Below are 27,809 nucleotides of genomic sequence, written 5' to 3'. Positions count from 1 at the left end.
GTTGGTAACAAGAGAGCCATTCTCTGCACTTGGTGCTTGGAAAACAGCGTGGAGAGCGGAGGGGACTTAACCCCATGGGCGCGGGCGCCACGGTGGGCGCTGGGGAGCTGATGGCTCCCATTTCCCAGGCGGATCCACGGGCGGGACGAGCCCCCAGCATGGCCGTGGCCGTGGCCGAGTCCGGCAGCCCATGGACCCGGGATGGAGCATGGCCTCCCCCCGAGGCCTGGCCGGAGGGCGAGCCATGGGCTCCAGGCTCCGGGTGGCACACAGCCTGGCACCTCCCGATCCTCCGCCTCCGGCCTCAGGGGGTCCCCAGGGGCCACCTCGCCTCCCTCAGGTGCCTCCCCTGCGGACGGTGTCTTTCCTTCCGGCCCGGGTTTCCTTTGTTACAAAGCCTTTCCTGAAGTTTAACTAAACCCCTTCCCTCCCCACCTGGCTTTCTCCCCGCCCTGACTCTGCCAGCAGCCTGTCCGGGCCTGGAGGCTCAGTGATCCCTGTAGGTGATGAAGGGCGGTCCCTCCGGCTCCCGCTGGCCCGGCCACGTGCAGGCCCGTCAGAGGACCCCCTCCCCCAGGGCCACAGGAGCCTCTGCAGGCGAGAAAATGGACGGCAGATTGCTCTGGCAGCCTAAGAGGCCCTTCCCTTCCCCTCTCCTCCCCTCCCCTCCCTTCCTTTCTTCCTTCCTTCCCTCCTTCCCTCCTCCCTCCCTCCTTTCCCCCCTTCCTTCCTTGCACACACGTGTGTTGAGCACTGGCCACTCCTGCCCTCAGGGAGCGGGTGTTCTTGTCAGGGACGTGGACACATAAATATACAAACGAATGGCGGGCGGCCACGCTCCGAGGTGGCAGCGAGGCGGGCACAGGGAGAGTGAGGGGCGGGTGCTGCAGGAGAGACGGCGCGGGGAAGGCCCGAGGGCTCGGCATCTGACAGAGCTGGATGCAGAGGAAGACTGCAGGGCAAGAATGTTCCAGACGGCGGGAGCTGCTCAGGCCCAGGCCCTGAGAGGGGAGCCGGAGGCAGAGAGGCTGCAGCAGGGCGGGGAGGAGAACGGAGGGGAGGGAAAGGAGGGGAGCGAAGGGAGGAGCCGGGGTGGGGGCTGCGGGAGCTTGGGGCAGGGGAGGGTGTGGTCTGAGCCCATTTCAATACAGACGCTCTGGCTTGGGGGGGAGGGGGGAATGAATGGTAGGAGGTCAAAGGTGAAAGCTGGAGACCTACCAGGACCTCTGAACACGGCCTGCTCCACCCTACTGGGTGCCCAGCCTCTAGCCCAGGGGTCCTCAAACTTTTTAAAGTGGGGGCCAGATCACGGTCCCTCAGAGAGCTGGAGGGCCGGACTATATGAACTACTAATTCCTACTGTAACACCTCGGCTGCGCTCACTGCCCAAAAAACCTGGCGGGCAGGATCAGACTCCTCTGCGGGCCGCATGTGGCCCGCGGGCCGTAGTTTGAAGACCCCTGCTAGCCCTACAGCCCAATCCTCCCCGAATACAGTCAACTGCACACCTACTGTGTGCTAAGACTGCACCCCTACTGTGTGCTCCGAACAGGCCGCTCCCGGAGGACAGGCAGGCTCCTGAGGAGAGCGAGGCAGGGATGGCCCCGGGAGCCTCGGACGGCCTATGGGCCAGGGGAGGGGGGGAGAGGGAGGCTGCGTGGCCCAGAGGGACACAAGCAAGTCAGACACAGAAAGGAAGCTCCCGCGGCTGGCCGCAGACCCGGGCCACCGTGACCCGACGGGCCGGAGCTGGGCAGCAGACCGCGCCGCAAAGAGGAGGAAATGAGAGAGCAGAGGAAGGGGGAGGAGGAGGGAAGTGGGGAGAGCTGGCCATGCTGGGCAGGAGGGCTTCCTGGAGGTGGCGGTTTTAGTGCATGCACCAGGACTGTGGTCGGCAAACTGCGGCTCTGGAGCCACATGCGGCTCTTTGGCCCCTTGAGTGTGGCTCTTCCACAAAATACCACGGCCTGGGCGAGCCCATTTTGAAGAAGTGGCATTAGAAGAAGTTTAAGTTTATTTATTTATTTTTTATTTTTTTTTATTTATTTTTAAATATATTTTGTTGATTTTTAACAGAGAGAAAGGGAGAGGGATAGAGAGCTAGAAACGTCAATGAGAGAGAAACATCGACCAGCTGTCTCTTGCACACCCCCCACTGGGGATGTGCCCGCAACCAAGGTACATGCCCTTGACCGGAATGGAACCCGGGACCCTTCAGTCCGCAGACCGACGCTCCACCACTGAGCCAAACCGGCTTCGGCAGAAGAAGTTTAAGTTTAAAAAAATGTGGCTCTCCAAAGAAATGTCAATCGCTGTGCTTTGATATGAGGCTCTGTGGGCTGATGAGTTTGCCGACCGCTGCTCTAGGGGCTGGGCAGGGTGTGCAGAGGCCACAGGGCAGGAGGCTTGTGCACCAGCACACGGAAAGGCACAGCGGAGGGACCAGGGGGAGGGGGGACAGGTGACGTCAGCCCCTGGCTGGGGAGGTGGGGAGACTGGAGTAGGAGCCTGGAAAGCCCCCAAGTCCCCCCCCCACGCCCAGCCTCAGGCGTGAATTCCTAGTCCCCACCGCCCGCCTCTGCCAGCCCTGCCCCCCCTCCTACCCCTCAGCAGCCCCCATGTCTGTGCTGGCTGATTCCCTCTGAGCTGTGCCCCGCCCCCTCCCGGAGCCCGCTCTGAACCCCAGACTGCTCCCCGGAGTGCTCCCCGGAGCAGCTCGTTCTGTCCCAAGAGGAGGCTGCTGTTGTGCCCATTTTACAGAGGAGAAACCGAGGCTGAGAAGTGTCCGTTTGCACGGCTGGTGCCTAGCGGAGGCTCCAGCTCGGAGAGAGGCCTGGCTGGTGGGAGCTCCTCCCTTCGCCCTACCGCCCTCACTCTGTGCCAGACGCCCCCGTCTCCTCAGACCGGCGCCGGGGGCGGCTGGCCCGTTACTGTCACCCCCGCGTCTGTCACGGGGCAGGACGCTGTGGCCCGGAGCAGGCGGGTCACCTGCCACCACGCAGCCCGGAGGGGCCGCAGGTCTGAAGCCGGGAGTGGCCGACGCGCTGGTGCAGGTGTGAGGCACAAAGGACCGAGGCCGGACTGAGGCCGGGACCGAGGCCGGACTGAGGCCGGGGCCCAGAGGGAGGGAGACATACCTGTGGGGACGGGGGCCCAGCGTGGCCGCCTGGGAGGTCAGGGGTGAATGGCCTGCGAGTGGGAGGCAGCACCCAAAATGGTGGCAGGAGGAGGAGGAGGGAGGGGAACAGGCCACGGAGCTGGGGCGGGGTGGGTTTTGGGGGGGCGGAGACAGCTGGAGAGGCAGGCGGGGACCTGGGAGAACCGGGGTCCCTGGGTTACGGCCACCCAGGGCCGTGTGGAGAGTGGGGGTCAGACCGCGGGCACAAGGTTGGAAGGGCCCTGGCACCGCGCGGGTCACGGGGAGCCACCCGGCGTGGCCCGGTGCCCGGCCCACGTCACACACTCGGGCGCGTGGGCCGGAAGCCTTGGGGCCCTTCCACGGGACACTCGGCGGCGGGGGGGGGGGGGGGGGGCATGAGGGCGGCAGCCAGGCCCAGCGCCTTCCGGAGCCGCCCGCCCGCGGGATCCGCTCTGCTCTCGGAAAACAACCGAGGAAATCAAGTGGAAACACAAATCCGCACCCAGCCCTCCCCCACCCCACCTATCCCCCACCCGCTCCCTTGGGCGGAGCCCCCACCCAGGCTCCCTGCAGAGGCTCAGCCACAGAGGCGCCTGCCCACAGGGTGGGCCGTGGCCGGGCCCATGGGCACCATCGCAGGCCCGGGGCTCCGGCAGCTGGGCAGCCACCCCACCCGGTCCACAGGCCAGCCCCTCCCCAAGAGGCTGTGGGTGCCAGAGCCGAGCCCCTCCCCCTGCCTCCCCTGCCCTCCCCCTGCCTCCCCCGCCCTCCCCTGCCTCCCCCACTCTCCCCCGCCCTCCCCCTGCCTCCCCCGCCCTCCCCTGCCTCCCCCGCCCTCCCCCTGCCCTCCCCTGCCTCCCCCTGCCTCCCCCTGCCTCCCCCGCCCTCCCCCTGCCTCCCCCGCCCTCCCCCTGCCCTCCCCTTGCCTCCCCTGCCTCCCCCGCCCTCCCCCTGCCTCCCCCGCCCTCCCCCGCCCTCCCCCTGCCTCCCCCTGCCTCCCCCTGCCTCCCCCGCCCTCCCCCTGCCCTCCCCCTGCCTCCCCTGCCTCCCCCGCCCTCCCCCTGCCTCCCCCGCCCTCCCCCTGCCTCCCCCGGCCTCCCCCTGCCCTCCCCCTGCCTCCCCCTGCCCTCCCCCTGCCTCCCCCGCCCTCCCCCTGCCTCCCCCGCCCTCCCCCTGCCTCCCCCGGCCCTCCCCCTGCCTCCCCCTGCCCTCCCCCTGCCCTCCCCCTGCCTCCCCCGCCCTCCCCCTGCCCTCCCTGGACTCCGGGTCCAGGCCAGGGAACCTCCAGCTCCGCCCACCAGCAGCCCCCCCCCTTTCCCCTCGGGGCTCAGCCTCCACCTGTGAAATGGGGCCCTGGTCCCCCCACAGGCCGCAGAGACCTGCTGGGCGGGCAGCAGAGTCCGCGGAGGAGCTGGCCCACGGGGGTCCCTGCGTCTCCAGAGGACCCTCCAGGACCCAGCCGCCCCCTGCGGGGGATGCGAATTGCAGGCGGCAGTAAGGGGTCCCTGAGAGTGCTCACCTCTGGCCAGCGGGGCCGTCCCCGCCTCCCCAGCCCCTTGGCCACGGCCACGTCCACACGCAGCCTGCTTCCCCGCCCGAACCTGCCCCACAGGACTCCCCAGCCTTCCAGGCCCAGCTCCGGGCCCGCCCCGCCTGGGGAGGGGCAGCACCCAGCGCGGGTCCCGTGTCCCAGGGCGTGAGTGAGCCCCGCGCAGACAGGCCTGTGTCTGACTCTCCCGGAGCCCCCGCCCGGCCAGGGGCACAGCTCCATCGTGCGCGTGAGCGGAGGTGTGGGAACTTCCGTGAACATGTATGAGCGAGCCAGTGTGAGCGTGAGCGTGAGTACAGTGTGAGTGTGAGCATGAGTGTGAGTACAGGGTGAGCATGAGTGTGAGCATGAGCGTGTGTGAGCATGAGCGTGAGTGTGAGCGTGAGTGTGAGCATGAGCATGAGTGTGAGCGTGTGAGCATGAGCATGAGTGTGAGCATGAGCATGAGCGTGAGCGTTGAGTGCCGGAGGAGCAGGCCTAGGACACGCCCGCACAGCGTGGGCGGAGTCCAAGTCTATGGCGGTGCCTCCATCCTCCTCTCGGTCCCTCCCTCCCCGGGCCCAGGCCCCCACCTCTCCGGCCCCTCAGCCTGCCGGGCCCGGCTCCTGGCTCCGGGCTCACAGGTTCCAGGGCAGTGCCTGCCCGCGTTCCAGCGGCTGCAGGGAGATGCCGGGGTGGAGGGGGGACCAGACCCAGGCAGAGGGGCCTGGGACCCGGGGCGGGGCCGGCGGATGTGAGCAACGTCTTACAGGACAAACTGCCGCTGGATGATGAGCCGTGGGGTCAGGGGCCGGGTGACTCACAGTGACGGAGGCCTCACGCGGGCCGGGGAACAGAGGAGCCATTGACGGGCAGAGACGCGGTGGGGCCGCCAGGCGGGCAGGATGGCGGCGGGTTCGGGGCGCAGACTCACGACGTTTCGGCTGCCACAGACCCCAGAGCCCTCTGGGTCACCCGCGAGGAAACGGCCGGATGCCACGGGGGCAGTGCAGGGCTGTGCCACGGGGGCAGTGCAGGGCTGTGCCACGGGAGCAGTGCCCACAGCTCACCGTGAGGCCTGGGTGGGCGCTGGGGTCCCAGCCCCGCCCTCCGGGGCTCGCTGACCGGGGGATACGGCCATCGGCCATCGCTGACCCTGATGGAGGGCTCCCACAGGCTCGGCGGGCGCTCTGAGGGGAGGCGGGAGGAGTGACTGAGGATGGTGATATCCAAGTTCTCAGACGCGGGCCCTTTGCGCCCGGTGCATTTCACGGGATCCTGGCAACCACCGTCCCCGGTTCACAGAGGGGTGGGAAAGACTGAGTGGGTTGTGGGGGCCTCGCAGGCCTGAGGATGCCCAAACTCGTGCACCCACCGCCCGCATCGCGGGAGAGGCGACTCGGAGTTTTCTGAGAGCTGGGCAGGTGGCCCCGGCAGAGGGACCGACATGTGTCAGGGCCCAGACATCCACCATGGGCGGGCTGAGGAAGGGGTGATCGCTGCCCGGCCTCCATGTGGCACCCCCTGCCCCCCACCCTGTCCCCAGACCCTGCCTGCGCCACCCCCTACTGGGGGTGAGCGGTCTGGTGGAGGAGTGAGGTCTGTCCCCACCCCCAGCAAACCCCCACCCCGTCTCCCCGCGGTGCCATCCTTCACGCCAGCAGAGCTCCTGGACGCGAGGGAGCCCAGACGGGTGCGGGCTGGCCGGCTGCCCCAGCCCACGGGCAGCTGAGCCAGGCCCACACCGCAGGCCGGGCCTCAGAGGGCAGAGCCGAGCTCGGACACCCCGGAGGGGGCCGTCCAGTGCTCCTCCGCCCGGGCCTGTGCTCAGGTCACCTCGGAGCGGACCGGGAGGGAAGCAGGGCTGGGCTCTGGGAAGGACATTCCGTGTGTCACCCGCCGTCCGGAGTCAGCTCGGACCAGCTCGCCAGAGCCCGCTGTCAAATTCTCTGGAATTTTCCAGGCTTGTTGATGTCACCTTGGGAGCTTGAAGCTGGCCCTGGAAGGAGTTTTTATGCTGTGAACACTACCCCCCCACCTGCGCCCCCTCCCCCGCAGCTCTCAGCCCCCTCCCCCCACAGAACACACCTCTGCCCCTCCCCTGGCTCCCTGGGGGCTCTGGGTTCAAGTCTCGGAGAGTTGCTCTTGCTCAGATCCATTAGCATCTCTCCTGCTCTCCACAGATTAAGGCCTTCCCCCTGGGCGGTCCAGCCTTAGCCCTGTCGCCCCCCACTGCACCGTGGACTGCCCCCCACCCGCCGCCGCCACAGGAGAATGGTGCTGCCTGAGGAGCAGGCCCTGCCGTCCTGCAGCCACACCTTCGCTCATGCTGTTCCCCCTCCCGATGCCCTTCCTCAGCCCCCGTCCTGCAGCCCTTCCCACCTGCGAGGTTCACCCATGATCCGTGCCCCATACGTGTTCTGTGACTGCATGGAAGGGGGCTGAGTCGAGGCCCTGCATCCAGGACTAACCTGGGGTCTCGGTCAAGGCTGGGTCCTGAGAAAACCTGAATTCACCCCCTGACCAAGGCCAGAAAGACACCAACCGTCCTGCCATCCCAGCCTGCCTCTGTCTCCGAGGGAGGGGGTGCTGGTAGGGGACAGGCCGGTGACTGCCCGCAGGGACGGCAACAGCAGGAGCCAATCAAACCCCCTGGCTCCCGGGAATCAGATCCCTGCACCCCTGCTCAGCCTTCGAACTCCTCTTCATCCCTCAAAGCCCAACCCAGACCATCCCCCGCCCCTGACTGCAGGCCTTGGCCGGGTCATCCCCCGCCCCTCCGCCAGGTGCGTGCTGTGGTGGCCATCCCCACGGCACTGGGTGGTGCGTGTCTGTGTGTGCCCGTGGCCGCACAGACCACGGCCCGCGAGGCAGGGCTGCGCCTGTTTAAGGCTGAGGAACTGCTGGTTGGATTGACCTGAATGGACTCCATCACTGCTGCAGGCATGTCGTCCCCTCTCCCTAGGCCTCAGTTTCCCCTTCTGCCTCTCACATTCTAGGATTCTGTGAATGTGCACCCCTCCCCCCACAGTCTCTAACCTTCAAGCCTCCTTCCCTAATCTCCCAGCCCTCCAGGGGGCCACACCCCTTCCTAGCTGCCTTTACCCCCCAACACACACACACACACACACACACACACACACGGCCATGCCCCGACCCCCAAACTCCATTTCTCTGGGTGCACGTTCCTCCCAGACTGTGGGTCCCTCTGAAAGGGCAGAGGCCCTGCCCACAATCCGGGCACACAGTCACCCCCATTATGCCCATCAGGGGCCGTGAGGGAGCCACGGGGCTGAGGGCCCTGGGGACGCCCTGCTCAGACAGGCCCGAGCTGCCCGCCCATCACGGCCCCCCTGCAGGCCCCCGGGGCAAACAGCCACATCCAGGCCTCCGCCTGCTCGTCCCCCTCAGAGGCTGCGTCTGTCTGTGCTGCCCCTCCTCCCGTCACACAGGATCCCGTCCCCCTCAGCCTCTGCCTCCCCTTCCTTCTCCCGAGCACACGTGCACAGGACGCCACCGCGGCACCGCACACGGATGCAGGCGCGCACACGCGTGTGCACGGAGGACCTGAAACCCCTCCTCAGGCACGGGCGCTGACATTGGGGGCCCAGGGGGTGTCATCCATCGGGGGCGCTGGCCGCAGGGGACCGTGCGGGTTGTTAGAGGGCCCTGACCTCCTGCACCTCAACCTCCGCGTCTCACCCGCACACGGGCAGAGCCAGGCCCGGGGCGGGAGGCACAGAGCGAACGGCAGGAAGCCGTGGGGCCTGCCCGTCCAGGGGCTCCGGGCGCAGGTGCTCTGGGCCACGCAGACGTGACGGCCTCGGGCCCAGGCTGGGCACCTCCTCCCTTGGAGCCGATGATCTTCCAAAACCCAGCCTCTCAGGCAACAGCACCACCTTACAGAGCTGTGCCCACCTTACAGAGCTGTGCCCCCCTTACAGAGCTGTGCCCACCTTACAGAGCTGTGCCCACCTTACAGAGCTGTGCCCACCTTACAGAGCTGTGCCCACCTTACAGAGCTGTGCCCACCTTACAAGCTGTGCCCACCTTACAAGCTGTGTCCACCTTACAAGCTGTGCCCACTGAGTGAGCTCCCAGGTCGCCACGGCGCCTGGGCAGCAGGCCGTGCTCAGCAGCCGTTAGTGACACTGTTGTGGGTGCAGAGCAGGGGTCCAGCCCTCCTGCCTCCCGCCTGAGCTCGGAGTCTGTCACTCACCCGTCCTCCGTGCTGGAAAGACACCCCAGGTCCCTGCCCTCCACGCCCTCCTGAAGATGGGGCCGTGCGAGGGGAGAGAAGCTGGCAGCCCACAGCTCTCCATGTGATGTGTGTGCCCATGTGCCTCTGTCTCTGGCTGCCAGGGGAGACAGGTGAGGGACCAAGCCTGATGAGGGAAGATGGGGAGCTTGGAGAGGCCCCCCGAAGAGGGAGGTGTGGCCTCAGAACAGGGAAGAGGAAGAGGAAAGCGTCCAGGCCGAAGGAAGGGGCAGGAGCAGCATCAGTGAAGGGGCAGGCGGTGAGCCGAGGCCGGGGAGCCGCTGCAGACACCACTGCTCCTGACCGTCACCCAGCAGCCAGGGAGGGAAGCTGCTCTCAGCCCTTCCCCTCAGGATGCTCAAACCCCACACACACACCCCACACACACCATGCAGGCAGGGCCATGCCCCTGCTTCTCCGCCCTCTGCACCTCTGCTCCTGCAGCCCGGCCCGCAGGTGGCCATGGCTCATGAACCCCAAATACAGAAACTCAGCCGCTTTCCTGGGGTCACACGCCTTCCCACCGGGATAAGTGCCCTGAGACCTGCACACGGTGGGAACTCAGCAGAGACCAGTGGAATGAATGAGTGAGTGAATGAATGAATGAATGAATGAACGGATGGAACAACGGCCTCATCCCCCGCCCCTGGCCCCCGGACACTGGTGATTCACCTGATGACTGACACCGTCCGTCCCCGTGACCACACTGTGCAGCCACAGGAACTGTCTGACACACGCCCGTCGGCCACCACCACGTGGAAGGCTGCTCTCCTCCCGCCTGCCCCCCCTCCCCGCCGGCCCCCCTCCCCGCCGGCCCCCTCCCCATCCACCTCCCACCCACGCACACTCTCCCTCTGCCCCGGGCAGCTGGTGGGAGGTGGGGGCTGGGGTGGGGCAGGGCCAGAGGGGCTCGGAGGCGGCCGCGGGCCGGGGCTGGGGGAGGCTGGGAAAGTCCGGGCTGGCTCTCCCGGGGCGGGGGGCCGTGAGTGCGGGGGCGACAGAGGGATGGGAGAGGGAGGGGTCCTCGGCGTACAGCTGCGGGCCCTCCCCAGCAGCCCGCCGGGGCGCAGAAAGGCGTCTTTGTTCTCCGCCTTTAAAGGGTAAGAGAAACACTTATGCATGGCAAATTAGCCCAAAAATGTATTTCTCTAAAACACCCAATTGTCTCACCAGGCCTGCAGCTGCAGGGAAGTTCCAGGGAGCTGGGGAGGGGGCGGCTTCGGGGTGACCCTGGGGGACAGGGGGAGGCAGCAGGAGAGGGGCCAGCTCGCCTTCCCGCCTCTGCTCCCGGCATCACGCAGTCACAGGAGGGCACAGCCGGGAGGGCCCTCGGGTCGGGCACGCCGATGACTCGGTGTTACCGAGAGGGAAACCGAGGCCCGGGAGGGGGGGTGGCCACGGCAGGATGGGTGCTGGCTGGCAGCAGAGAAACGGCTGGTGCCCGTCTCCGGGACTCTCCTCTGTGCCCACTGCCTTGTCCCTGCTGGCGGGGAGGGACCCTGAGTCCCCAAGGCTGGCCGAACCAGCTGCCCTAGATGTGACGGTGACAGGAGGCAGTGGTGGCTCTGCTCACATGCCCCTCAGGGGCCTGAGCCCCGGGGGATGGACAAGGGCACCCCCAGGCCGCCCTCGCTCCTCGAGAGCGGAGCCAAGTGCACGTGGAGGGGTCGGGGTGCCTGTGCCGCCCCCTTTCTCATTGGCCAGGGGCCTGCCGTGCGGGCTCCCAGAGGTGAACCGGAGGCAGCCTGGTCCCCGAGGAGCGCCCGGTCCCAGGAGGACAGAGGGGTGAACAAGCAGGGCCCATGGCAGTTCCCACGGGAGGTCAGGTCCTCTGGGGCCTCCTGACCACAGCCCGGGGCCGGCCCTGGGGGTGGGTCTCAGAGCAGACGGGGCACATTCCAGCAGAGGGCACAGCAGAGGGCAAACCGAGGCGTCTGAGACCACCCCTGCAGCATCGAGGACCTATGAGCACGTCCGGGGCTCTGGCCGGAGACGGGAGAGAAGGGGCAGGCCTGGTCCCGGCCGGGGGTCTTGCCAGCTTGACAAAGCGAGTTTACAACAGAAACAACACTGAACCGGCCGCAAACTGTTCCCCAAGGATGGCGCTGGGCTGGGGCCACCAGCTCCGGTGAGGCCATCGGCCCCCCAGCCTCAGTGTGTGCATCCGTACAATGGGCTGGTGACATCTACGGGAAGACGGTCAGGAGCCGACGTGGAAAGAGCCAAACCCATTGGCTGTCAGCGCACAGGCTCTTAGGAAATGTTAGTTCTGGTCTCCAGGCGAGGTCTGGAAATGAGAGACGTGGGAGAAGGTAGGGGCGGGAGCCTGTGTGTGAGAGAGAGAGTGAGTGTGATTGTGCGCATGTGCATGTGTATGTGACAGACTCGGTGTTGTGTGTGCAGGCATGCACCAGTGGGTTGAGCTGTGCAACTCATGCATGCCGGCACACAGGTGTGGTATGAGTGAGTGTTTTGGTTGTGTATGCCTGTGTGATGGATACGAGTGTGTGTGTGTGTGTGTGTGTGTGTGTACGCCTGTGTGATGGATATGAGCGTGTGTGTGTGTGTGTGTGTGTTGTGTTTGTGTACGCCTGTGTGATGGATATGAGTGTGTGTGTGTGTGTGTGTGTGTGTATGCCTGTGTGATGGATATGAGTGTGTGTGTGTGTGTGTGTGTGTGTGTATGCCTGTGTGATGAATATGAGTGTGTATGTGTGTGTGTTTGTGTGTACGCCTGTGTGATGGATATGAGCGGGTGTGTGTGTGTGTGTACGCCTGTGTGATGGATATGAGTGTGTGTGTGTGTGTGTGTGTGTATGCCTGTGTGATGGATATGAGTGTGTATGTGTGTGTGTGTGTGTGTGTACGCCTGTATGATGGATATGAGCGGGTGTGTGTGTGTGTGTGTGTGTGTATGCCTGTGTGATGGATATGAGTGTGTATGTGTGTGTGTGTGTGTGTGTACGCCTGTGTGATGGATATGAGCGGGTGTGTGTGTGAATACCCAAGTGAATGTGTGAGCACGTGTGTGCCCGTGTGTCTGCGGTGACGGGGTCGCCTGCTTCTCGGGAGAGGTGACTGAGCTGAGCCTGGAAATGTCAAATGTACGAAGGGGCCAGGCGGCCGGGAGGGACCAGGAAGGGACCAGGCCCCTGGAGGCGCCAAGAAGGAGGGAGGCCCTGCTCGGCGGGAAGCCTCCTCACCAGCCTCCTCGGGGCCACGGTGGCCCCAGCGGCCGAGCCGGACCCGCGAGGAGCCGGGACGGAGGCCCCCCCCCACGGCCCCAGAACCGCGTGGCTTTCTCTCCAGGTTACTCCGCAGGGCGAGCCACTCTCCCTGGTCTGGGTCCGCCGCCCTCCCCGCTCCTCTGCCTGCCGGTCTCCGCACCCTGCTCCCCGCCGCCTCCGGCCACCCTCCCAGACACACCGCCTCGCCCACCCTCCGCTGTGCCTCCCTCGGGTCTGCCTGGGCCATCCTGGGCGGCCACAGGAGCTGGTCTCCCCACGTGTCCCTTCCCCTGCATTCCTGCACCCCCACAACGGCCTGTGCTCCCACATTCACCGTGACAGTCCGTATGCGGTGCTGTCACTTACAAAACCGTGATCCTAGACCCGAGGCTACGGGAGAACCTGCCAGAATTCTCTCCAGAAGAGCCACCAGGGACGGAGAGCGGGGCGTGGGCATCGGCACACCAGCGCTCACAGCAGCACGACTCACAGCAGCCAAAGGTGGAGCAGCCCAGCGTCCGTGGACAGATGGCCCAAATGGGGTGCAAACGTGCAGTGAAACAGGAGCCGCCTTAAGAGGAAGGGGGTCGCCGAAACCAGTTTGGCTCAGTGGATAGAGCGTCGGTCTGCGAACTGAAAGGTCCCAGGTTCGATTCCGGCATGTACCTTGGTTGCGGGCACAACCCCGGTGGGGGGTGTGCAAGAGGCAGCTGGTCGATGTTTCTCTCTCATCAATGTTTCTAGCTCTCTATCCCTCTCTCTTCCTCTCTGTAAAAAAATATATTTTTTTTTAAAAATAGAACAGTTGTAACCAATATTGTAATAAAGGTTATGTGAATGTGGTGTCTCAAAATAAATTACTAAAAAAAAAGAGAGAGAGAGAGAGGAAGGGGTCCTGACAGGCTACGTGGTGACCCGGAGACACTGTGCTGAGTGAGCGAAGCCAGGACAGAAGGAAAACGGTGTCTGGCTCCACCCGCGTGAGGCCCCAGAGGAGGCAGATCCTAGAGGCAGAGAGTGGGACAGTGGGGGCCAGGGAAAGGGGGAGACTGGGGAGTTAGAGGCGAATGGGACAGAGTTTCCGTCTGGGAAGATGGGAAAGTTCTGGAGATGGACGGTGGTGATGGTTGCAAACTGTGAATGGCCTGAATGGCACTGACCTGTGCGTGAAGGATGGTGAGAAAGGCACGTCGTACGTTATGTGTAGCTTACCACTGGGCGGGGCAGCAGGGGGGGGGGGCACCACGCAGTTTTCCCAGGACGTTCTTGCTAGATGGAAAGGGACAGTTTTCTTTCTTTCTTTCTTTCTTTCTAAATATAGATTTCTTTATTGATTTCAGAGAGGAAAGGAGAAGGAGAGAGAGATAGAGACATCAATGATGAGAGAGAATCATTGACCAGCTGCCTCCTGCACACCCCGCACTGGGGATGAGCCTGCAACCCAGGCATGTGTCCTTGGCCGGAATCAAATCTGGGACCCTTCAGTCCGCAGGCTGATACTCTATCCACTGAGCCAAGCCAGCCAGGGCGAGGGACAATTTTCTTTCTGAGCAACTTGTTGTGGAAATGAAAAAGGCAGGCACAGGGCACTGACTCCCTCCCTCGGGCGGCGCCATCTCCTCCTGGGACCCCCAGACACGACCTGGGGGGTGGGGGACAGATGCACAGGAAGTCCCGGGTGACAATGGCTTCCGGACTAGGGCCCCTCAGTCCTCAGGGTGCCCTCTGTAGCCCTCCCCCTCAGCACCCCCTCCCCAGCCCAGGACTCCCCCAGGGAAACACAGAACGGCCCAGTGGGGTGCAGGAAAAAGGGTTAGCTTTCTGTCCACTTTTACTTTCACTCTCGTTATTCTGAAACGTCCGTGTTGTGTGTATGTAACACAGCAGCACATGCACAGCGCCTGTAAGTCAATGAACAGCCATGTGCCTGGAGAGCCGGCTGGGGAACAGCCGGGGTCCGGGGGATTCTGTTTGATCGCGTTCCCTTCGCCCGGCGCAGGCACAGACACGGTCTGACAAAGGCCTCGGGGAGTGGCCCTGGCGGCTGTTCTGGCCGTGCGAACTCGAGAGCCAACCCGATCCTGAGAGTGAGGAGCAGCTGTGCACACGCCGGGACTCTGCACACGGCCTTGACCTTGGCGGCGGACCCAACACCAATCCTGACTCTGAAAATGAGCACTTCCCCCGGTCACAGCCTAAGTCCTGACCCAGACTAAGCCGTCATCCCAGCAGCTCTGACGCTGTCCACTGTCCATACAGAGCTGAGCCCGGCCCCCGCTCACTGAGAAGGTGCCCCATCAAAACAGTCAGAGCAGCTGCGGAGACCGTTCGAGGGGGACGGAGAAGTGAGACTGCCCTAGAGACAGAATCCACCCCCTTTTACAGACGAGGAGACTGAGGCTCAGAGCGGCTCATTCGCTTCTCCAAGGTCCCAGGGATTAGGGAGCTTCAGAGCCGACTGCAGCCCTGCTGGGTCTAACCCGCCATGGCGCGGCCCCTGAGGACCCTCCTCTGGGCCTGGGTGCCCCCGGGCCTGGCGCTGCGCGCTCAGGGGGTGCCTGGGCGTGAGAGGCAGAGCGGCAGGCACAGGACCCTCACCCTCAGCCTCACGCCCAGGAGTGGGACTGGGGTCCCTTCAGGCGCTGACACCCGGCAATGACCCTGACCCCGAGGCAAGTGAACGCGCACCGACCCTCAGGCCAGAGAGAAACCCCAGGTCTGGAGGGAGGGAGAGCTGGGAGAGGAGCCAGGGAAACGCAGAGGACAAGCCCTGGATGGTGACCGCAGGGACGGACGTAGAAAACAGTCCATGGGGCTGGGAGAGGCGGCCTGCAGAGCCCACGCAGCCCACCCGAAAGGCCATAGGAGCCCGGCCGGCGCGGCTCAGTGGTGAGTGTCCACCTAGGAACCAGGAGGTCAAGGTTCGATTCCCGGTCAGGGTGCATGCCTGGAGCTGTGGGCTCCATCCCCGGTGGGGGCGTGCAGGAGGCAGCGATCAGTGATTCTCTCAGTTTCTATCTTTCTCCCTCTCCCTTCCTCTCTGAAATCAATTTAAAAATAAATGTGTATTTTTAAAGGTCACAGAAGACCTGGGCTGCAGTGCCGCACCCCATGTTTGAAGAGAATGGCACCTTCTCGCCACACCGCCGTGGCCTGACCTCCGCTGTGCCCTCTGCTCCCTCCATCGCCCGCCCCTTCACCCCGGGGCCAGGGTCTTGGCTCGGGCCCGTGGCCTCCGCAGGCAGGTTTGGTGGGAGCTGCCATGTATGGCTGCGCCTGGGCAACCAGGGCGGAAAGACTGCAGAGATCTGGGCAACCTGTGGCTTGGGGGCTGTGACCATGACCCCTAACCCGAGAGTCTGGCGTCCCCCCCGCCTGCTGAGGGCGTCCTCGGCGAGGCCACGGCCGCTCCCCAGAGGGTGCTCCTGGCGGCTCCTCCGCCAGGCAGTGGGTCACGCGCTCTCAGCTGATGGCTCGTCCAGGGTTCAGATGCCAGTCATGTGGGGGTGGCAGGACCCTCGGGGCTGGAGGAGAGGCACCAGCTGCCTGGGGATGACAGGATGGAGAGGGGGGAGGGTGGTGTCATCTTAGCCTCATCCTGCCCTGCCCCTGCGCCCCAACCACCCCAGGAGTCTGTTCTCACGCCCCAGAGAGGCAGGATCCCTGCCCAGGCCCCGCTGGCCCTCTGTGTGCCAACTCTTCCCGTGTCTGACTCCCTCCTCCCGTCTCATCGTCTCACATCTGGCCTCCCCCCCCCCAGGCCACCCTCCTGCTTCCCCTCCTCCTGCTCCATCTCCCCACACGCCTGGTGCTGCTGGCTGTGGGACCACTTCCGGGAACCGGGGTCTGCCATGGAGAACCCCGGTGAGCTGGCCATTAGGGAGCGAGACACAAAAAAACACATCCAGTTCAGCCCCAACCTAAGCCCCCTGATAATCAGACACGGCCTCAAACCCAGTCCTGCCCACGTCACTCTGAGCCCTGACAGCAGCCCAGCCACAGACTCCAGGGAGACCTTGTCTGTCAACCTGGGTGATGGCCTAACCCGGACCCCAGCCTGGCCCTAAGGCCTGGCCCTGACCCTGACCCCAGCCTGGCCCTAAGGCCCGGCCCTGACCCTGACCCCAGCCTGGCCCTAAGGCCTGGCCCTGACCCTGACCCCAACCTGACCCTAAGGCCTGGCCCTGATCCTGACCCCAGCCTGGCCCTAAGGCCTGGCCCTGACCCTGACTCTGACCCCAGCCTGGACCTAAGGTCTGGCCCTGTCCCTGACCCCAGCCTGGCCCTAAGGCCTGGACCTGACCCTGACCCCAGCCTGGACCTAAGGCCTGGCCCTGACCCTGACCCTGACCCCAGCCTGGCCCTAAGGCCTGGCCCTGACCCTGACCCTGACCCCAGCCTGGACCTAAGGCCTGGCCCTGACCCTGACCCCAGCCTGACCCTGACCCTGACCCCAGCCTGGCCCTGACCCTGACCCCAGCCTGGACTTAAGGCCTGGCCCTGGCCCTGACCCCAGCCTGACCCTGACCTTGACCCCAGCCTGGGGCTGGCCCTGAACCCAAATGGATACTTATAAACCTTGATCTTCGCCACAGAATGGACACTGATCCTGACTCCAAAAAGGAACGCTTCCCGGTCACACCCCAGGCTAAGCCGTCATCCTCACTCCAGAATAAACCATCTCTGATGCTGTCTATACGCTGAGCCCGACCCCAAATCCTACACAGTCTTGACCCTGACCCCAGACGGAACCCTGATCCTGGCCCAAGCTGGAGGCCTCATCTCGACCCCAGCCGGGCCCTGACCCGAAGCCAGCCTCTCAGAAAACGTGTCTTTATTCACAAGGACGGTCCTCACCGCGGACGGGCCCTCGCTGGCGCCGGGGAGAGCCGGTCCGCAGGCCACGGCCCACAGCCAGCCTCTGCCCTGCGGCATGAGAGCGGGGCCTGGGTGCCCGTCTCACAGGTGAGGAACCGATCTCAGGGAGGCTTAACTCCTGTCCCCTGGTTGCCATAAATAGAACTGAACCAAGAAAGCAGAAGCCACAGGGAGACTGTTTTCGGGAAATTTCCCCAAAGCAGGGCTGGGCAAGCACGGGCCAGGCTGGTGCGGAGGCGGCGCTCGGTGGCTGGAGGTGAGCCGGCAGAGGCGGGCGCTTGCCAGGCTGCAGAGAGGCCACAGGAAGTGGCGGGAGGGCCCGGGCCTCATGGGCCCGCCAGCCCCACGATGCCCAGGGCCTTCGAGCCTCGTTCAGGTGCCCTGAGCTCTTCCCTGCCCAGCTGCTGGACCCCCGAGGGCCCTGTGTCCAGCCCCCTGGGGCAGGAGCGCCCGGCCCGGCCAGAGCTCCACCCACCTGCCCGCTCCTCTCCCGTCGCCGCACTGCGGGGCCCGGGCCTAGACGGGAGAGGAAGCGCCTTGCCAAGCTGGCACTCGGCTGTCTCTGAGTGAGAGGGCGGTGCTGGGCTCGCCGTCCCCGGGGGAGGACTCACCGCCATTCCCCAGATGCCTTCCTCCCCCCGCACCCCCCGTTTTCAGACCGTGGACCCCACGACCCAGAGCGGCTCGGAGGCCTGCCTCGGGGGGCACAGCCGGGCTGGGGAGCATCAACATGCAGACCCCGGGCCCTGGCACCTGCGCTGCTCTGGCTCGGCCCCGCATCTGCCCCAGGAGGGTGGAGGGTGGGGGACCTGGTGCCAGGCGGCAGAGGCCGGGGTGGGAGGCTGGATGGCCCCTCGCACCACCGCCCCCCCCCCCCAGGCTCCCCAGCCTGGCTCCATCCACCGGCTGCCCAGCTGCCGGCACATCCGCCCGGGCCCAGACATCAATCCGCACCAGGGCCCTCGCTCCCTCTTTCTCTCCTGCCCTCCTCTTCCCTCCCCAGCTCGAGTCTCTCTCTCTCTTTTTTTCCTCCTCGCTCTCTTCCAACATGTCATTACAGTAGAAACAAAAAGCGGGGACAATGCCGGCATTGATGGCGGCCCCCTCCCGGCCCCCGCCCCCCGCGGTGCGTGCCAGCACTCTTTCCACCGCCCAGGGCTGGAGCCGCTGCCAGCGGAGCCGCTAATAAACAAGAGGAACCAGATAAACCGGGGACACAATAGAGGGATTTGTTGCCCTTAGAATGGTGGGAACAATGTCAGCGTCGCGCGCAGCTGCTTCTGAGCCCCCACCCCACCGAGGCCTGCCAAGCTGCCCCTCACCCCCAGCCCCTCTGATTTATGAAAGGTCAGAGGGCATCATGGCTGAAGGGCCCCTTCCTCGCGTCCCTCCTGAACCCTTGGACACAATGGCCCCTTCTCCGGCGGCCGGGGGCGGGTGTCCTGCCCAGCCCTTCCCGGAGCGGCCTGGGGTCGCTGACGGGGGCGCAGAGGGAGGAGGGGGCGCCCGGATGCCTCGGGCCAGGGGCTGCCCCTGGTCGATGGCCCCCTTGCAGGTGGCACCCCCTCAAAGACTCGCACAGGGGTGGCCGGGGCCCGCGGTTGGGTCCACGCAGGCTGCTCCCAAGCTGTGCCTCCAGCCACAGAGATGCGCTGGGGCCCCGGGGGGTGCAGAGTCCCTGGCCGGGTGCTGCGTGTGAGGATGAGTGAGATGTGGTCCTGGATTTGGGGGAGCACAGGCGACGGGTGTGTGGGAGCCCCGGAAGTGGGCCTGACGCTGTGGTGCTGGGCAGGGAGAGGGAGGCTGTCCGGGGAGAGTCTGGGAGGGGGTGATGCTTGCGCTGAGGAAGCAGCACCCGCAAAAGCAGGACAGTTCGCTGAAACCGGTGTGGCCCAGTGGATAGAGCATTGGTCTGCGGACTGAGGGGTCCCGGGTTCGATTCCAGTCAAGGGCATGTACAATACATTGGTTGTGGGCACATCCCCAGTGGGGAGGGGGGAGGCAGCTGGTCAATGTTTCTCTCTCATCGATGTTTCTAGCTCTCGGTCCCTCTCCCTTCCTCTCTGTAAAAAAAAAAAAAAATACACACACACACACACACAAAAAAAAACAGGACAGTTCCCAGCAGAGGTCGGAAAGCAGACGCCTCTCCTTCCCTGCAGCTTCTCCTGCAGTAAAATGAGGTAATAAAGTGCCTGTCTCCCCTCGCCCTCGCCGATTTGGCTCAGTGGCTAGAGCATCGGCCTGCGGACTGAAGGTCCCAGGTTAGACTCGCTCAGGCACATGCCCGGGTGGTGGGCTCAATCCCCTGTAGGGGGCGTGCAGGAGGCAGTCCATCAATGATTCTCTCTCATCTATTGATGTTTCTGTCTCTCCCTTTCTCTTCCTCTCTGAAATCAATAAAAATACATTTTTTAAAGTACCATATTTTCTGGAGTATAAGACGACCCCCTAATTTTAGTTAAAACATAGGTTTAGGCCTATATTCGCTGTATAAGACTACCCCCCACTTCAAAGAAAAGACTTACTTTGCCGTCAAGATCTGCAGGTAATTTTTGTGCAATTTTGGTCTTTTGCCCCCGATTTTTGGTTGACTTTTTTTCGTTTCAAAAGTTGTCTTATACGCCGGAAAATACGGGTAATAAAATAAATAAAAGTTCCTGTCTCACAGGGGACTTGGGAAGATTAGATGATACAAATAAGGTGCTTAGTACAGAGCCTGGCCCATGGTAAGGGTCACGGGCGTGGCCATCATTGTTGTTGTTGTTGTGGAAGCTCTAACCACTCTGGGGGAGACCACAGCCTCCACAGAGGACGCTGGGCTGGGTCTCCCCGGGTCACACAGCGGGAGGCCCACCCAGGGCTCCATCCCCCAAATCCAGGAGTATTTCCTGCTCCTCAGTTGCTTTGGGGTGGACACCCAAACTAAGCAATCTGGGATGGAGGGCAGAGGAGTGCTCAATGACCTAGCAGGAGAAAAAGGCATAGAAAGTCTCCAGTTCACCTCCTCTCACCTCTGCTGAGCAGGGACCTCTTGAAAGCACCCTACCGCTCCTGATCCCTGTAAACCATCCCACCCACCCCACTGGGGTGAGGTCCCCTCTGTGGGCACCAGCTCTTTCTCCAACAGAGAAATAATAATCATCGCCGAACTCCAATCCTTTAGGAAACCCTATTAGTTTTATCTTCAAAAGACATCCAGAGTGTGCAATCTCACTTCTATTCAACATTGTAATAAGGCAAGAAAATAAAAGGTATACAAATTGGAAAGGAAGAAAAACACACTATCTTTATTCATAGGCAACATAATCATCTATATAGAAAATCCTAAATAATCTACAAAAAATCTACTAAAAAAATAAGGGAGGTTAGAAGGTTGTAAGTATATTTCTATATGCTAGCAAAGACAATCAGAAAAATTTTTTAAATTTTACACATCATTTAAAATAAAACCAGACAAAATAAAATAGTTAGGGTAAATGTAAATAACAAATGTATGACATAAAGACACTAAATCCCTACCCAGTGTGGCTCAGCTGGTTGGAGCATTGGCCCGTACACCAAAAAGTGGCGGGTTCGGTTCCCAGTGGGCACATACCCAGGTTTTAGATTTGATCCCCAGTTGGGATGCATGCAGGAGGCAGCCAATTGATGTGTTTTTGTGTTGTTGTGTTTTTCTCTCTCTCTTTCTCCCTTTTCTCCCTAAAATCAGTTTTTTAAAAAAAGTGTTAAAGACACTAAAATGGGTGGAGAAGAAATGACCTGCCCCAATAACTTTGCAATGGTGTTTTTACCAGATACTATCATGCTAAAGACAAAAATAACCGCACAACACTGTGTGCTGGTGGTAAGCTGGTCTCTCACAGGCATGGCTTAGCAATTCCAAGACTATTTTAATGTATGCTCAGTGTGAACTAATAGGTAAATAAACTATTGATAACAAGAGCCAGGCTTCTCATTGTCAGAGAAAGAAATCACCAACATGCAATGGGGAATGTCTAGCGTAAACTGGTGGTGCTGGAGGCGGAGCTTAATTTTCCTCTCCTCACGGCGAGCTAGACTTAGTGACTCACTTCTTTTTTTCTTTTTCTTTTTAATTAATATATTTTATTGAATTTCTACAGAGAGGAAGAGAGAGGGACAGAGAGCCAGAAACATCGATGAGAGAGAAAGATCGACCAGCTGCCTCCTGCACACCCCCACTGGGGATGTGCCCGCAACCAATGTACATGCCCTTGACCAGAATCGAACCTGGGACCCTTCAGTCCACAGACCGACGCTTTATCCACTGAGCCAAACCGGTTTCGGCAGTGACTCACTTCTGACAGAGAAGGAAAAAGGAAAACAGAATCGGTGGAGGTGGAGGATGTGGCCAACACCACCTTAACCCAGGGATCAAGGTTGACATCACCATTGATCACTCTTGCCATCACCAATAACCCATTGACATCACCAGTATCACTATTATATATCCCCTAGCACATTCGTCAACAGTCAAATATCAACAGTACAACGACTGAAATTTCTTTTGAGAGCCGAAAACCAACTTCTGTGCATGGGTCATGAAGTATCAATCGCACTGTACGTGCACGCCCGCACGTGGTATTTTGTGGAAGAGCCACACTCAAGGGGCCAAAGAGCCGCATGTGGCTCTCGAGCTGCAGTTTGCCAACCACTGCCCTATCATGATGCAAAGAGTAGGACACCCCCCAAAAAACAACAACAACAACAACAACAACAACAACAAAAACCATACCTCCAATCTAACACTGAGAAAAACCCACATTGAGGGACATTCTACAAAATGCCTGACAAGTACGCTTCAAAAATGTCAAGGTCATGGAACACCAGGAAGGATTACCTGAGGAACTGTCACAGCGGGAGGAGACGGAGACAGGACGACCAAATGCAATGTGGTATCTGGCTTGGATCCTGGAAAAAGCAAAGGACGTTAGAGGAAGCCGGTGAAGCATATACAGGGACTCTTTGTACTGTCTTTACAGCTCTTCTGTAGGTCCAAAATTATTTCAAACGAAAAAGTAAAAAAAGAAAGCCTATCAATTAATATACCCTGTTTCCCAAAAAATAAGACAGTGTCTTATATTAATTTTTGCTCCCAAACATGCTCTAGGTCTTATTTTCAGGGGATGTCTTATTTTTCCATGAAGAAGAATACGGTACACATTTATTGTTAAATGAAAATAAAGGAAATTTATTACCTGTATACAGTATGGTAGTACAGTAGATGTCAACACAAACCAGACAAACTGTGAATCCTACAGTATCAAGAATTTACTCATTTATTCAATGGCAATCATGTCATCATCTTCTGGAACATCATCATAACAACCCAATTCCTGAATTTCCTGGTGAATTTTTTGTGACTCCATTTCTTTCAGAACCAGTGGACCAAATCTTTCATGTTTAGCCTGGGGGGGGCCTTATTTTCGGGGGGATGCCTTATATTTCACTAGAAGGAAACCTGTAAGTAGGTCTTATTTTCAGAAGATGTCTTATTTTCGGGGAAACACGGTAGCAAACACTTTGGAATAAGTTGGACAAAAGATAAAACATTACTGAGAGAAAGTAACAATATAAATACACGGAGAGACATACCACATTCATGGATGGAAAGACTCAATATTGTTAAGATATCAGTTCTCCCCAAATTGTTCTATGGATTTAATCCAACCCCAATAAAAATCCCAGAAAGCTCTTTCAGAGAAACTGACAAGCTGATTCTAAAACGTATGTGGGAATGCAAAGGATCTCAAACAGTCACAACAATTTTGAAAAGGAACAAAGCTGGAGGGGTGATATCGCCTGATCTCAAGACTTATTATCAGGATATGATAACCAAGAGCATGGTGCAGCCCTAGTCTGTTTGGCTCAGTGGATAGAGTTGGTCTGCAGACTGAAGGGTCTCAGGTTCAACTCCAGTCAAAGGCATGTACCTCGGTTACAGGTTCGATTCCAGGTCCTGGTCGGGGTGTGTTCGAAGGCAACCAATCGATGAATTTCTCTCACATCAATGTTTCTCTCTCTCTCTCTCTCTCTCTCTCTCTCTCTCTCTCTCTCCCTCTCTCTCTCCTATCTCCCTTTCACTCTCTCTAAAAATCAATACAAAAATATCCTCAGGTGAGGCTTAACAAAATAAATAAATAAATAAAGACAGTATGTTGTTAGCATAAAGAAAGACATATTAACCAATAGAAAAATAGAGAGGCCAAGGATAGACCCACACATATGGTCAACTGATTTTCAACAAAGGTGCAAAAGACATGTCAACAGGGAAAGAAGAGTCTTTTCAATAAATGGTACTCGAACAATTGATTAATTGCATGCAAAAAAAACCCAAAAAACTTTGATCCTTATCTCACACAATATATATATATATATATATAAATATATATATATATATATGCTCCAAAGCAGATCAAAGGCCTGAATATAAAATATAAAACTATAAAACTTTTAGAAGAAAATATAGGATAAAATCTTTGGGACCTTGGGGCAAAGATTTCCTAGCTATAACACTAAATGCACAACCTATAAAATAAAAAATTGATAAATTGGACTTCATCAAAATATTCCAATTTTGCTCTTCAAAAAACATCATTAAAGAGAATGGAAAAAAAAAAAAAAAAAAAAGAAGAAGAAAAAGCCAAAGACTGAGAGAAAACTACTGAAAAACTGCGTATCTAAGTAAAGGGCTGTAATCAGAATCTATGAAGAGTTCTCAGGACTCAATCAGAAAACAAACAACCAATTTCCTAAATGGGCATAAGACTGGCAGAGACCGGTCACCAAAGAAGGTACCCAGAGGGCAACACGCACAGGCAGAGATGCTCGGGGACCCATCCTCCGGGAGATGCGCCTCCTGCTGGTCCCTGAGGGCCGAAGGCTGGCGGCCGCTGTCCTAGCTCAAGTTCAAGACTGGCCGTCCGGAGCTGCCCAGTGTGGGGGAGGGGGACCTCTCAGACACTGCTGGGGGGGGGGGCGGCACGTGGTGCCCCCACTTCGGAAACCAGTTTGACAGTTTTTTCTAAAGTTAAATGCATGTCCAGCCACCATACACTCCAGCTACTCCACTTCCAGCTACTTGCCTACTGAGCCATATCTTATGCCAACAGCAATGACGACCCTTCCGGTTCCTCTGCGCTCCTCTGCCTTGGTCTGGAAGGGATGTGAGCGGAGTAGAAGAGCTGGTGAAATGCAAATGGCTTCCTTAAACGGGGGGTGGGGAGTCAGGGGGGACCGTGTGGACCTCACACCTGCTGACGGCCGCGGGCAGCCCGAGGCCCCTGTAATCCCCAATGTCCTCAGGACAGACACCCCCTCTCCGTCCCTCAGGCATTCGTTCATTCATCGTCCATTATTCAGCAGCACTCAAGGGACGCCTGCTGCATGCGCCCCCATGCCAGGCTGGCAGGGAATGGGCGCCTTGGCCTTCCTGAGACCAGATGCCCCTGGCGCTGGCTCTGCCATTTGCCCTCCAATAGGACCACCGGGAGGGACTTCCTGCCCCCCTGCCCCGCCCCGTCTTGCAGACCTGGAAGGGGCAGGGGTCTCGGTGGCATGGGGCTCCCCTGGGGCCCCCTCCCTTCTGCGCTCCAGAGCTGCCTGCTGCCGTGGCTCCACGGCCCCACCACCTATGGGCAGGGCCTTCCTCTCTGCTCATCCTCACACGTCAGGGCTCTCCCCTGCAGCTGGATGCCCCCCCTGCCCACCAGACACCCCACTGCTGCCCCTTCCTGCCGCTGGGGGCGGCACTGTCACCAGCCCGATCGCCCTCTGCCTGCTGCCCTCGGGGAGGTGCCCAGGTGCATGCTGGGCGGTGCTGTCAGGGGACCCAGTGAGGAAGGGGCAGTGCCCAGCGCTGTGTCCGTGCGTTAGACCTCAAGGCTGGAGTCAGGCTCACGCTCTCACTCTGTGGTTCATCCCCGTGACCGTGGACACACCAGGCCCTCTTTGGACCCCGTGGCTCCATTCGCGGGAGACACGGAGCTCTTGCAGCCGGTAAAATCCAGCTCCTCCCGAACAACGGGAGAAGGAGCAGGGCCCGCTCGGCACTGGGACAGGGACCCACGTGGGCCCGCTGCCCGCTCCGGACGCTTTATAATCGGTGTCTCTCTCCCCTCCGGTTCTGCAGGGAGGACAGAGGCCTCGAGGCCCGCACGCAGAAGGGCACGCTGGAGGTCAGGGAGGCGAGGACCCCCCGGGGCCACGGCATGAAGAAAGTGACAGCGCTGGGACCACAGCTACACCGTCCCGGCTCCGGCCCTGCTCCCGCCCCTGTCCCCCCCCATCCCTGCCTGAGCCGGGCCCTCTCTGGCTCTGTGTGAGGCAGGCGACGGGCCCACAGGATGGAGAAGCTGCTCCTCGCGCCCCTCCCCGCCCTCCCCAGAGCCTAGTTGACCCCCAAACTTGTCCTGAAGTGAGAGGGTGTCTGCTCTGGGGACAAGCCAGCCTGCCTCGCCGTCGTCTGCAGTCTCACCCAGGCTAGGTGCCCGGCCCGGCCCTGTGCTGCATACTCCGTGTGAGAGAACGGGGGTGTGGGGGTGGGTGGCTGTGTGGTCAGCGTCCGGTTGTCACTCTGACCCTGTGACCCCAGGTCCCCAGTGGGTGCATGGGGCCCCGTCCCCGCCTTCTCTCCCAGCAGCTGCCCGTCTGGACCAGTGGTCTGCAAACTCATTAGCCAACAGAGCCAAACACCAACAGGACAAGGATTGAACTTTCTTTTCAGAGCCAAAGTTTTTTAACTTAAACTTCTTCTAACGCCACTTCTTCAACATAGACTCGTCCAGGCCGTGGTATTTTGCGGAAGAGCCACACTGAAGGGGCCAAAGAGCCGCATGTGGCTCGCGAGCTGTAGTTTGCCGAACAGGACTCTAGACCAGCCCTTCTCAGCCCACTGGTGTCAGGGCAGGAGGCACTGGGGACTAATGCTTTTGCACAGTGCAGTAAAAACTAATTCCTGAAAGCTGGCCGGGCTCAGAGAAACTACAGCCGTGTGCAACTGTCGCCAGTTCTAAGCTCTGCACGTGACGCCAGCCTGTAGCTTTCCTCCACGGACGGGACCCGCCTGCAGACGCCGCCCATCCCCACTTTGCCTGACAACCCCCACCTGCCACCTACACAGACCAAGGGCCACCACCCCTTCCCAGTGTCTCCTAGAGGGGCCCCTCCGCCGGGCTCCCCGGTCAGCACGAGCAGAAGCAGGTGCCCTGTCCGGCCCTGTCCTCAGTCCGAGTATGAATGGACGGACTCTCACAGCGAGCGGCTCAGAAACCCTTCCATTCTGACCTGTGGACAGCGGTTCTCGCCCCTAGAGACCTTTTATTTATTTTTTAAAAATATATTTTATTGATTTTTTTTTTTTTTTTTTTTTTTTTTTTTTTACAGAGAGAAAGGGAAAGGGAGAGAGAGTTAGAAACATCGATGAGAGAGAAACATCGATCAGCCGCCTTCTGCACACTCCCTACTGGGGATGTGCCTGCAACCAAAGTGCATGCCCCTGACCGGAATCAAACCTGGGACCTTTCAGTCTACCCACTGAGCCAAACGAGCTAGGGCAAGACCTTTTATTTTTCGGCCTCATTTGTCACACATGGAGGTTTAACGAGGAGGGACTGGCTCACGGTCGCACACCCCGCAGTGTCAGCACCGGTTCCGGTCAGGTCCGCCGGCCTCTGGAGCGGGTCATGTGCGTGCTGACGGCAACGGCCCCCAGCAGGCGGCCATGACCTGACCAGGTTAAATCTCTAACGAAAGCAGTAACGGTGGCGACGGCGTGGGATTGTAAAGCTGAAAGCTAAACACAGCGAATGTATGAAAATATAACTACTGTGCACCGAACAGCAGCACCTGCACCACACCCAGGACGCAGACACCACAGGAGACCCCGGAGGCCCAGAGCACATCGGAACCAGCCTGCTTCCCTGTCATAATGAGCGGCAGTGAGAACCCAGAAGTTTGCTGATTGGGGTATAAATCCTGTACTCACGTATGTGCCTGTTCAGATGCACCCCAAACACCTGCCCCCCTCCATCCAGAGACGAGCTCCATGCTGAGCATCGCGCTGCCGATGTACACACAGACGCAGATGTGCACACAGACACAGATGCACAGACACAGACGTGCACACAGACGCAAATGTGCACACAGAGCAGACGTGCACACAGACACAGACGTGCACACAGACACAGACGTGCACACAGACGCAGGCATGCACACAGACGCAGATGTGCACACAGACGCAAATGTGCACACAGAGCAGACGTGCACACAGACACAGATGTGCACACAGACGCAAATGTGCACACAGAGCAGATGTGCACACAGACACAGATGTGCACACAGACGCAGATGTGCACACAGAGCAGACGTGCACACAGACGCAAACGTGCACACAGACACAGACGTGCACACAGACACAGATGTGCACACACAGACGTGCACACAGACACAGATGTGCACACAGATGCAGATGTGCACACAGATGCAGACGTACACACAGACGTACACACAGACACAGGTGTGCACACAGGCGCAGATGTGCACACAGACATGCACACAGATGCAGATGTACACACGGACACAGATGTACACAGACGCAGACGTGCACACAGACGCAGACGTGCACACAGACGCAGACGTACACACACAGACGTACACACAGACGTACACCTGCCTCTGCCTCTCTCCAGGGGGGGAGTTGGGAGGGTACAGTGAGAAGACATCACAGAAGCTCCGGGCGCCCAGGAGCCCTGGGCACAG

General features: G+C 60.3%; 1 long non-coding RNA gene across 1 annotated transcript in view; it reads right to left on the bottom strand.

Annotated features, from left to right (window-relative positions):
- Positions 1–6,517: 6,517 nt before the first annotated feature.
- LOC311619007 overlaps positions 6,518–27,809 on the bottom strand; it is a 35,052-nt gene continuing 13,760 nt past the window's right edge. Inside the window, exons 2-3 of the long non-coding RNA XR_014794434.1 lie at positions 21,892–21,962; positions 6,518–6,666 (exon numbers count right to left, since the gene is read on the bottom strand). This is a non-coding gene — a long non-coding RNA (uncharacterized lncRNA). The remainder of the gene's footprint in view (positions 6,667–21,891; positions 21,963–27,809) is intronic.

This window comes from Pipistrellus hanaki (genome assembly GCF_964339955.1).
Source record: "Pipistrellus hanaki genome assembly, chromosome: 3".
In the NCBI taxonomy this organism is placed as follows: Eukaryota; Metazoa; Chordata; class Mammalia; order Chiroptera; family Vespertilionidae; genus Pipistrellus; species Pipistrellus hanaki.
The sequence above is the reverse complement of the archived record's forward strand: the minus strand, read 5'-3'. Positions and strand labels throughout refer to the sequence as shown.